This window comes from Triplophysa dalaica, chromosome 1 (assembly GCF_015846415.1).
Source record: "Triplophysa dalaica isolate WHDGS20190420 chromosome 1, ASM1584641v1, whole genome shotgun sequence".
In the NCBI taxonomy this organism is placed as follows: Eukaryota; Metazoa; Chordata; class Actinopteri; order Cypriniformes; family Nemacheilidae; genus Triplophysa; species Triplophysa dalaica.
This window is the reverse complement of record NC_079542.1, coordinates 11588803-11597975: the sequence shown is the minus strand read 5'-3', so window position 1 is coordinate 11597975 and position 9173 is coordinate 11588803.

The following is a 9173-nucleotide window of genomic DNA, read 5'->3' as shown; positions in this document are numbered from 1 at the left end:
AATCAACGTTTAGTATTTTTTTGTGTGTGTACGTGTTTGTCATGGTTAATCTCCATCAGAGTCAACAGTGAAATACTCTTATTATATTGTAGTATATTTATTGACTATTAAATTTGACTAGATATGAGTTTTTCAATTTAGTCTTCTTTTAAATCACCCACCTTCACAGCTTGATCTGTTTTCTCAGCTTTCTGTCCTTGTGCGGATCGCTTTTAACGTGATTTGTGTGCTTTATTGTAAGTCGCTTTGGTGGGCAACCTGTCTGCTAAGATGATAAATGAGAATGCCTTATTGAATTTTTACGGAGCTCTCAAGCTGTGCTGTTTAAAGTTGCTTTTGTTCAATAAAATTCTTCTGTGCAGACATAAGTGTCTGGTTTGTTGAATGTTGTGAAAGACAGTATTTGTATAGAGGGGACCATAACAGCAGAGGGAGACAGAGTAATTTCTTCATGGTTGATCTCTCTCTCTTTAAAGCACATTGTAAATAAAATTAGGCTGTAGTTGAATAATGAATAACGGTGGTAGATATGTCCTTTACATTTTTATAAAGTGGGCCTTTTAACCTAGTTTAATTTTGTATGTGTAGTACAGAATTTCTAACTATGAAACTTGTAATGTAAACCTTCTTTTATTATTATGGGGTACCTGTCATTACAGTTGCTGTCAGTTCAAATTCCAATATGGTAAGAGGCGTTACATTTCTGTCACACGCTTGCAGTATTTGACCAATCACTATGCACTGGTTAACTGGCCAATCATAGCACACCTGGCTTTTTAGAGCGATGAGCTTTGTATAAAATCTGCGGGTTTGAGGTGGGGCAAAGAGGAGATACAAAAATGCATGTGGAAAATAAATCGTTTTTTAACCTTAAATCGTGTATACACATTGCATTACATCTAAATCAAAAGATATATTCGTTTTAGCCGTGTCATATGACACCTTTAAAATCTGCTTGGCAATTGAACTATGACCTGTTATTGCAAGCATTAGACTCTACCAACTGAGCTACAGGAGCACATGCTTTATAATACTGACATTTTTAACTGATTCTGTCAAGAGGTTGTGTACATAAATGTTATGCTGCTGTTCTCCCATTAAATGAGTCATACACAATTTAGCCTTTCACGGTTACTGCATTGGTCTATGTAAAAATAAATCACCAAGTTTGCTAAATTAGATGAATAAGGAGAACAATATAAGAGTGACGAATAAAAGAAGTCTGAAAATGGAAAAAATACTAGATACCACAGACATGCTACTCTGAAGGCTCTAAATGGTACTTTTAGTTGAAAATAATTTCACTTATTGCACCCACGCATGCATTTATTATGCCCTGTGTATTTTCCTCTTGAGGGTTTAAATGTCTGTTATGTATGTTTTTTAGTCATAAACCCACTGCCACTTATTAATTATTGGTATTAGTCACCATATTATATCTGCTTTTGTTATTTTGCACAGTGCTTTGTTTTAGGGATGCACCGATATGTACATTTTGGCCAATAATGGCAAAACCAATAATTCTCTAACATTGGAAGCCGATAACCGACATATTGGCCAACATACAGTAAATCCAATCCAATCCATTTTCTACCGCTTATCCGAACTACCTCGGGTCACGGGGAGCCTGTGCCTATCTCAGGAGTCATCGGGCATCAAAGCAGGATACACCCTGGATGCAGCAAGGAGAGCATTGCAGTAGTCTTTAGATTATCAGGGCCTGGACAAGAAGTTGTGCCGCATGTTCAGTGAGATAGGGTCTAACCTTTTTAATGTTGCTTTTATTTGAAAACATTCATTCCCCAATCATTAGTTCTCTTTTCCCCTGAAAATCATGTACCATGCCTACTTTACAATAATTAATGATTCTTTAACCTTAAAACTTTTCTGTTTATATTTTTTTATTTAATGAACAACCCAGAAAAGTGTTCTTTACAGCCACAGGTCTCAAGAAAGAAAGTATTCAGACAGCAGTCTGATTCAAACAATATGCTTTTGTTCCTATAATTTACACATTCATAAATATCTACATACTGTATCGTTACATCAACAATGTTTTATCAACAGCAGTAAGTGAATGAACCTGACAGAAAGATAGTACTGTATGTTAACTGTTAGCATTGTGCAGCTGGAGAAGTTTAATCAGAGGAAATTATTTAGGATTTAAGGCAGATCGTGGCATAGACTAGAAATTTGGATGCTTTTAATACGTGTTCATGGACACGAACATCCCCTTTTTTTCGTGTCAGTGAGCACAACCTTTTTTAGATATCACTCATCACGACTTTCTAGTTGTGTAACTCAGCATGACTTTCAATACACAGACTTCGTGTGTATTTACATTTATATGTTTATAACCTGATATCAAAAGAAGTCGCACATATCACCCCAAACCCTAAAATCACAACCGCAAAGACTAATTTGTAAAAAAAGGTGGCAAAGCAATGATTAATGGCTCCCCTAACCTGCCCCTAAATCTAACGTCACAGGGGAAAAGTCAAAACATACCAATGAGATCTTAGGAAATAGGAATTCACACGAATGAGCCACCTTGTAAAATATTAATTCCCATCAGATTGAGTTGAGATATATTTATTGATATGAAAGTCGTGCTTACTGACATGAAAATGGGTGAAAATCGTGTCAGTAAACACATATTAATAGATAACAGTTCCTGACAATGTCATGAATTCCTGTGAGACTGTGTTGAACATATTGGCCTAAATTGTATTGTTGGTAGATACAGATAAGATTAAAGATGACCACTTATGGTGCATCCCTACTTTGTTTTACTGACTTTTCATCTGGCTGGCTTTAAATTTAGAGAACACAAAACATAATGTAAAGATTCTCAAAATGCAGAGACATATCCACCCACAGTACCATAATTATGTCACAGCTGTTTCTAGACAGCAGCACCAGGCTAGTAGTTTGAGAGTGGAAGTGGTTTGAAAGCAGACTTTTGGCAGTCTGTCTCATCATAACATGCAATTTTCTTCTTACAATTTTGAATTACTGACTAGTATATTTTTAAGATATTATTTTAAGATATATTTATAAGGTATTATCTTACCATTGAAGCACATTTATTATCTTACAATTCTATAAGCTATCATATATCTTTGCTATTTTTAGCATCTCATGCTAAAGGTTTTAAATAGTACTATCAAATTGTAAAAAATGTGCATTAGCAATTACAAATAATGATAGCAAAGAAAACTATTTAATATATAGATTCAAATGTCGGAGGCAGATTTAGAAATGACTCAATATTCATTATGGACATCAGTTGTGGGTGGTTGATACAGTGTTTATCTCAGATTGAAGCAATACTTCCTCCAAAAAAAGGGGGTTGAACAGGCTCTTACCAAAGCAAACACGAAACATCTGAACGGTGCCTTAAAAGAAAACGATAATTCACAACAAAAGACCATCAATAAGACTAAATACTTCTAAAATATATTTTTACATATTATTAACCCCTACTTAAATGCCCCAAAAGTGCTAATTATTTAAAAAAAAGAATTATAAAACTCTTCAGGTGCAAGGGCATATGGGTATTACTTATAGCATTTGTACTGATATTATAAGTTCAATGCACTGGAAATGTATGTCATGTTTACTTCATTTTAACTGTAGTTTGCACAACTCACTTCCATTGCCTTTATTCTTACACTTGAGCTTTTCTTGAAATTTATATGTTTGTGTTGCACAAAAAAATGTTTTTTAAGTTAAGATAAAAATGTAATAAATGTGTATATTTTTAAGGAGAACCTACTTACTGTAATAAAATACGGTTGTAAAAAGACAATAAATCACTTTTTAGACTGTGTCCCTTTAAAGCTCCAGTGTATATGAGCATTAAAGTGTAACATAAGTAGAATGCCTCATTGAGGCGTCAGAAAGACTTCCTGGGTTGTTATTTCAAACCCAAGGATCTATCGAGACACAGCTTTGTGACCGTTTTCCTTCTTAGGTGAAGTATTTGTCAAATTGTAGTGATACATGGCACTCATTTTTTGAGTCCCTATCCATTATTCTGAGGTTAGTAATGCATGTTTTCATGTTGGTAACAACAAATGATCTGTTTTAGATGATATATTAAAGGGCAATGGAGGGAGGCATATAGCAAAATATATATTAGGGAAAACAGTGGTTCACTAGTTCAGGAAAAGCTGTCTTGGTTGCTTTAAGCCCAATGTGAATGATCATCTTACACCTTCCTAACACCTTGTCTGCACCGGATGTAGCAGGCGTCCAGAGTGGACAAATTTAATATTATAATGAGTTAAAGGAGTCACTTTCAAAAAAATAAATCGTCTGGTATCATTTAAACCACTATGAGGCTGCACTCACTGAAACTGTTATTTGGACCTTCAACCGTTTGGAGTCCATTGAAGTCCACAATATAGAGAAAATCCTGGAATGCTTTCATCAAAAACTGGAATTTCTTTATGACAAAAAAAACCTACATAAACATCTTGGATGACATGGGGATGAGTAAATTATCATGAAAATGTATTCTGAAAGTAAACTACTCCTTTAATGCTTTTCTAATTCACGGTGTTAGCCGGCTTACATTGAAGAGGACTATTTAACTGAGTGGGCAGGTGTCCTGTTGTGGGCTTGTGGCATCCAAGTTTTCAGCCAGGTCAGAACATTCTGAAAAGTGTTTCCTCAAATATTCAGCCAGGAAAATAATGATGGTATATTTTGAACATTCTATATTGGTGGTTATCCGGAGTTATTTAATCGAGCCACAGACTCAACCCTACTATAGTATTGTGTTGCAGACTGCAACTATAATTGAAGTGTTACAGGTCTCTTGTGATAATAACTTCATCTGAGAAATAATTAGTTTTTATTTAGATATGATACATTATATTTTGAAACAAAACCTCAACAATGTATGTAACAGTTGTAAGCATTAAACTGCTCTATTGTGTATACAGTTTCAGCATACTGTCAGTGTGATATTGACAAATATATAGATGGTGGTGTTTGCTTTTAGAATTTGTTTAAAAGGAGCCAATCATAAAACAAACGTCTATAGCAATAAGCAAACCGAAAAAAAAGAAAATTCAAATTCCACAGGCTACTTTCTTTATTGCCTTTCATGTAGACTCTACATGATAGATCTTAAAGTAGGCATGACACTCCATAAAAATGAAGCATGATAAGGTGCTGGCTTTGAAATTCTTGTGTGACTGCCACATATCAACACACACAGAGGTGTGTATAGACATCTACACATTGCAGTGTTGATTGACATCTATACATCACTGTATAGTTGTTTAGTTCAGGTGCAGACGTAAGTGTAACATGTGAAAACCGTATTGATGTAAGGCAATTCTAAAAGGCACTAATGAGTAAAAATCAATCAAATGCACAAATGAAAAATAAATACGGCAGCATAGATTTACTACATGATGCATAAATTATGTATGGCCGCACAACAGATGGTTTGCAACAGCTCTGTAATTCTAGTCCTCATAGTCATATTTGCCAATGTTGTGACCTCTTTCTTGTAGCACAGCATCTATTTCGCGATTATTCAGTCTTTATTTACAGCAAAATGTAACTGACACATCCACACGACATGACGACAACAGCTTTGAAGTATCTTTGAAGTACTTATTCAATTTCCCTGTTAATGCTGCAATATGTAGGCAATATTCTACATATGGTAATGTGATTTCAGCAGCTCATGCGTTTCTCTGTCTCATTGCGACTTTACCCTCAGCGTGACATCTGCCCGTGGGGGCATCTGAAATTGCACAATGATCAGAAACGACAGATTAATGCAAATTCGAGTAGTCCTCCCGCTAAATATCCATTTAGAGTCGACACCAAAGCGTTGGAGGTCAAATGAGCCCTCAACTGTGCCGATGACCCGTACGTATGCTGTCACGTCTTGATCTGCGTTCCAGATTCCTCCAAGACATCTTCAGAAGCTCCATTAAAAATCTTGAAAGCTGCGAATTACAAGAAAATGTGAAGCAAAGATAATTCTGATGCTATCAGAAGTCTGTAATCCTTAAAAAGAGAGATTGAAACTTTGATCGATTTTGATGAGGCAGGAAAAAGAAAATAAGTTATCATTAAAGTCGGCCATTAACCAAGAGAACACTTTGTGAGATCAGTGTCAAATTGCCATTAAAAATCGCCAGGACAAGGGCTCCTCAAATTGTTATGGTGTCTTATAGTCGTATGACTTGCAATATGTTCAAAGGTGGGAAATTGGTTGGAGGAGATTTTAATTTATTTTGCCCTTTCAATGACAGTCTGTCTCTCGTTCTCTTTTCAAGCTGAGGCTTCCTGTGGTGAATTTCAGCTGCTCCTGTCCACCTGACAAATCAGACTCCCCTTGTGATGTGTCTGTTTTTCACAAAAAAATATGTTTGATTGGTCATTCGCATAAGAATTCATAACTATTGAATATTTTTGCCAATGCACATGAATTCAAACTAGATTTGTCCCGAAACATAAAGTTTGTGCATCAAACGTAACCATAAAGCAAACCAAAGCCGCAAATTGATTGTTCCTATTCATTACAATTCCCCCCATTTTGCCAAATTGTAATGCATTGTTCTCGATTTTTGCAAAAGTGTGTTGAATCGCACAGCATGGTTAAAATGAGACAGTAGTCCAACTAATCAGCAGCGGCTTTAAGAAAGCGTAATTTCCATGCCCACAACACAGGTAATACAGTCCTAAACCTTTCACCATCATGTGTACTTTAGTCCAAGCATGATACCTCCATTATTATCTCTGGTAATCAGATTTATGCCAGCATCAGAGGATTTGACAAATGGTCCTGTGCATCAGGCCCGACTCCCCCATTTCCTCTTCTTCAGGCTCTTCCTGTAAATGTGCCCATTCTAAGTGTGATGTATAATGGTGCCCAGCCCTGTCAGACAGCTCTGAATGAGATTGTTGTTGTTTGCTCTATTGTTCCACTGCCTCTGCTGAGGCAGTCAAATCTGGGCATGTACACATCTATTTAGATGCCTAAACAAGCAGAATTTCCTGGAGAACAATCGTTTTCTGGCAGTAGTGTTATAGGCAGAAAAAATTATCAGAATTTTGCAGAAGTACGAATAGATTGTCTGGTTTCAAGCATACATGATTGTCAGTGGGTTCTCTTCATAATGTTAGAAGTAATGTAAGGGTTCATCGAGTAGGTTCATTTCACATATATTTGACATGTTTTAATAAATAAATAGGTTTGTGTAGAAACAGAAGATTGGTGTAGTAAAGCATTAACAGGAATAATGCACTTGTAAAGAAACGCAACAGGAATATAATAAAACTAATGGAGATTGTATAAATATTCCTAATTTCAAAAGTGTTGATTACTTAAACACTAATGTCAATTACAGTGTCCTAAATCTGCAAAAATCTGTAACTAGATATTTTCACACAGAAAGTTTGACATTTACAGAACACACAAGAGGATATTTAGAAAAATGTTGGTAACCAATCAACGGGGGTACCCATTTACTTGCATTGGTTTTGTGTCCATATAGAAGTGATTGGATACTACAGTTGTTCGGTTACCAACATTTTTCAAAATATCTTCTTTTGTGTTCTGCAGAATTAACACAGTGATACAGGTTTGAAAGGACATGAGGGTGAGTAAATTCTAAAATTTTCATTTTTGGGTCCAGTATGCATTTAATTTGTTTTGTGGAAATTTAAAACTGAACACGTATACATATAAAGAAAACTGAATTCAATAAGATGTTGTTTCCTAAATGCTAATTAACAGATATGTCTACAGTACGTCAAATACCTTTAATGCTTCTGACTGAAACTTGTTTTCAGTAAAACAAGGAGGTGGATTAGAGTCATAATGAACCGCTCATTACAGCCCAAAAACACAAAAGAAAAACAACCCCGTTACAGATGGCTATATCTGAATTGTCTGGGTTTATCTTCATCCTTACATGGTGTCGTAGAATGAAGCACCTCATTTGTTTTGAGTCACTATGCACTGTCTTCCAGCTTGCCATGCTATTTGGCATCATGCTGCGAACTTCTGGAGGAGAGCATGGGTGAGTGGTTGCTACTGCTTGGCACATATTAGTCCTTTCCTCCTGAGGTTTACATTGTGAATTGAAGGCTTGCTGTTTTCTCTCACAGTTTGCAGTGATATCAAATTCAGGAGTCAACCATAGGGTTTAAAGTTTTGTGTTTTTACAGTCTAGTGTGGGTCAAACTAAATGGCACCCAGCATTTTCTCCAGTTAATCATGAGAACTTTGTTAGTCAGGCTATACCTTGTCATGGACCTTATCCATCATGACTGGGGTTAATTTTGTTGCAACTCAGTCAATAAAGTGAAGAAATTTAATTTAGGGGTGAATTTGATTCAGTACTTGAGAAGTCGTATAGAGGGCATTAGTTGTAAATTGCACGGCTCAGTCTATACAGCTAAATGAGGTGAACTGAAATGGATCTGAACTTAGCCCTGAACCATAAACCAATAACAAAGCAACAATGCAAATTTCCTTGCCATATAGAGTAGGCAATTATAGCAGCCAAATGTTTTAGTGGATAATTTGCCTGCACTTTAACATAGGAAAAATACAGGCAATACACTATTAAATATTATTTATCCTTCCAGAGAATCTATTCACTCACAGGCTGAATAGTGCCCTAAACACACAACATCTGCTGCAACAGAACTCTTGTTTTTATGTACCTCCTGGGTCTCACACAAAGCTGAAAACCATCTAGAGTCTACGCATACCAATTGGCCAGTCTTTTTTTTTTGGCCTAGCATTTTTTCCTCTATTGATATTGGGCTTAATATCAACATGTCTTACCTAAATATTAGGTACGACAACAGCTTGATGATGTGAGTGCTTACAATTAAAAGGAAGAAAATGACAGTATTGCCTGCGGTGACCCATGTCACATTTTGCAACCCAGAATCATGTGAATATCTTTAAAATATTTAAATAAAGACAAATATTGCTGATTATAGAACTGTTGCTTTCCTAAATTCTTCAAAACATCAACCGAACCAATAACATCATTCAGTAATTGACCCTACTATGATAGTCAACGGCTCCTCAGATCTCTCAGTTGCTATCATTCTTCCAAATATCTTTCTTTGTGTTCACCAGAACATAGAAATGTATACAGATTTGGAACAACTTGAGGGTG